The sequence below is a fragment of the Cryptotermes secundus genome, unplaced genomic scaffold, assembly GCF_002891405.2.
Source record: "Cryptotermes secundus unplaced genomic scaffold, Csec_1.0 scaffold143, whole genome shotgun sequence".
Classification (NCBI taxonomy): domain Eukaryota; kingdom Metazoa; phylum Arthropoda; class Insecta; order Blattodea; family Kalotermitidae; genus Cryptotermes; species Cryptotermes secundus.
In genome coordinates, this window is record NW_019741301.1 from 398,133 (window position 1) to 401,245 (window position 3,113).

At 41.5% G+C, this 3,113-nt stretch overlaps 1 protein-coding gene across 1 annotated transcript in view; it reads right to left on the reverse strand.

The window, feature by feature from the left end:
• LOC111872694 (noggin-1) overlaps positions 1-1,493 on the reverse strand; it is a 94,543-nt gene extending 93,050 nt beyond the window's left edge. Inside the window, exon 1 of the mRNA XM_023866820.2 lies at positions 884-1,493. The gene's annotated coding sequence lies outside the window, so the exon portion shown is untranslated. The remainder of the gene's footprint in view (positions 1-883) is intronic.
• Positions 1,494-3,113: the final 1,620 nt, after the last annotated feature.

Here is a 3,113-nt window from a genome sequence, read left to right on the forward strand (position 1 = left end):
CGTGTTTAAATTTTTATTTTTATTAAGAAATTTCAAAAACCCGAAAACAGAAAACCATAATTTTTATGTTAAATTAGCAGACATCATTTTGATTCATATATGTAGGGAAGCCGGGATAGCGTAGTCGGTATAGCGACTGGCTATAAGCTGGACGACCAAAGGATCGGAGATCCCTCCAGTAGGGCCAAGAATTTTCTCTTTTCCACGTCGTCCAGACCGGTTTTGGGTCCACCCAGCCTCCTATCCAGTGGGTACCAATGGCTCTTTCCCCGGGGGTAAAGCGGCACGGGAGTTAAGCTGACCATTCACCTCCAACTAGAGACGGGGTCGAGAAAGTATGGATCTATACATCCACTCCCCCACACGCCTTGATGGCGTAGTGCTAAATTAGTTAAGCGCAGGGACAAATGTGTCTTTACTTACGTATATACGTATCATTATACACTATTATTAATAAATTCGTACACATTGTAAATTGTCCTTCATTTGGGGGGGGGGGATATTCCGCATTTTTCGATTCTTTCAAAAGTTCGAGGCGACCTCGGTACATGCCTTTTAAGTTTTATGTGTTCGATTGTCATTCGCATTCTTCTGCTTTGTTGATCTCATCATAGCAGGGCAGATATTGGTATCGGTATATTAGAAAGTGTGCATCACAACACGGCCCACGTGTAGGAATCTGATCTATATTGCAGTTCCTTACTGGTTTCAGCTTGGACAACCCTGACGTAATTTAACTTGGTCTAGATCATCTAACGTGCAGGCTTCCTGGCTTATCCAACCCTGCAAATTAGAACTCAATTCCAGAGGAAAGGGCCACGAGACAGCATCTCGACACGGGTGGAAAAATATACATAAAATATTTTTTAAACGGTCATCTTACCTTATCCGAATGCCACGTACGTATTTCACGAAGAAAACTGGTACAGTCCGTATCATATAAAAATGATCAACAGAATTGGGTTAACTTCAAGTATGAGCATTACGATGTAAGTTAAATTTGTTTTTTCTTAGAGGATTTTTATAACAAGAACCTTTCTTCTCCATTTCACAAAATTTTATAACACCGTTAAGTTATGCGCTTATTTGACGACACAAAACTATGCTTTGTGTCGCAGTGTTTAACCTACAAGAACAACTCGGGTTGCACTGGTCGCGGAAGCAATTATACATACGAACTGAACATTACGTCATACTTGATAGTTCCAAATGTCACCACTAGTGTGCAGTACTTCGATTCTTCCATTTATTCATACATCATGATGCACAATCTCTCTGAGAACAACGAAAAAGAATACCAAAAGTAAATTACAGAGCTCTTAAAGCTAGAGGGAAAAAGATTTCTGCAAGGCGTCTGTTACTTCATAACCAACATTCCTATAATTATATAAAATAGATATGTAAGAAAAGCAAAAGAAGTAACTGTACAGTTTATTAACAGGAGACTCTCAGATTTAAGTTATTTTTTTAATGCTAGTGGGGTTGGACTAAGTCCCTTGTACTGCGGCAACTTCTGGCCTAGTGTACCAGCCTCAGATGATAGGTGAGGGTGACTGTGGAGCAATTGGTGGGATGAAGATTGGCAGGGGAAACCGAAGTACTCGGAGAAAACCTGCCCCAGCGCCACTTTGTCCACCACAAATCCCACTTGACCAGACCCGGGATCGAACCCGGGCCGCCGCTGTGGGAAGCCAGCGACTAACCGCTTGAGCTATGGCGCGGCCCAGATTTAAGTTTAGATATACGTATATTAAGAACCGCGGGGTTACCGCTACTGTAGAATAAGATGTTTATAAGAATGTGCTACAGAAGGCCGGATGGGCATGGCTAGGCTTTTCTTGCATTTACAATAATTCTTTCTACAATAAAAAAATATTCGTACGTGTGTTACTGTTAATAAGACAGTAAAGAATAGGAGCACATTTTTTATCTATAAGGCGTTTCGTGGCCATCCTCAATTTCCCGGCTCAATTTAAACATATTTCACCCAGTTCTAAAGTGGAATGCCTTGCTCTGTGGTTTATATTGTGACAGATTGGGCCATTTCTAGGAGACGAACACGTAAACATGTTTCAAGCAACGAATGCGCAACAATAGGACGTCCATTGCTAGGCAATGCATGGGTGGACACGTCTGACAAGAGTACATTATATCCGTTGCTGAGCAGCGATGTTTTTTTCTGTGGGTGGTCCGGGCCGAGCCTATACAGGGTGTTTCACGACTTTAGGGCATAACTGCAAGAGGTGATTCCCTAGGTCTTTGTGATCAAAAAAGTTCATATAAACATATGTCCGATTTTGGACGGTTACGGAGTTATGTCCGTTTTAAACTCGGAATAGAAAGTAACGATTACTGACAATAAACGGAACAAAGTAATAAACCAGCATAATACATGATATATTTAAAGTATTAATGTAAAGTTGACTTCGTGAAATTACCTTTAATTTGAATTTATTGGTGCTTAAAGCTGATTTTCGAAAATGCCACCGCCGGCCGCAACACAGGCTGCCGCTCGGTTGTGAACCGCGCCGGACATACCAACCCACCACGCCTTAGGTACCTCTCAAGTTCCGAGATAACGAGAACACTCTGTCTGTAGCCGGCTAAAAATAGCGACCCGTCAGATGATAGACGCGGTTCACAGGAGGGCATGTACGGGAATGAAAAAGCGGTCATAACTCCGTAAACGTCCAAAATCTGACACATGTTTATATGAACTTTTTTGATCACAAAGATCTAGGAAATCACCTCCTGCAGTTATGCCCTAAAGTCGTGAAACATTCTGTATAGGGAATAGTGAAGACTGTTCGAGGAGATTCGACAGGAAGACGTCGATATGGGAGAAGACCAGGGCGGAGATCAGATGAGTGATCAGCGAGAGAAGCAAGAGGAGAATGAGCAGACGTCTTCGTGTGGCGTAGAGTGTGATCATTGTTCGAAATTACGACAGTATTTCAAAATTATTTCTTTTTATTTTATTTTTTTTCGAGTTTGTTGCACAGGTCCAGTATGCAAACGTATTTCCACTTCTGCCTCTGAATACTGCATATGTTGTCATGTATCTATTTTTGGTCCACTCTAAAAAAATTCCTTTGATCAGTATATCTTTGTAT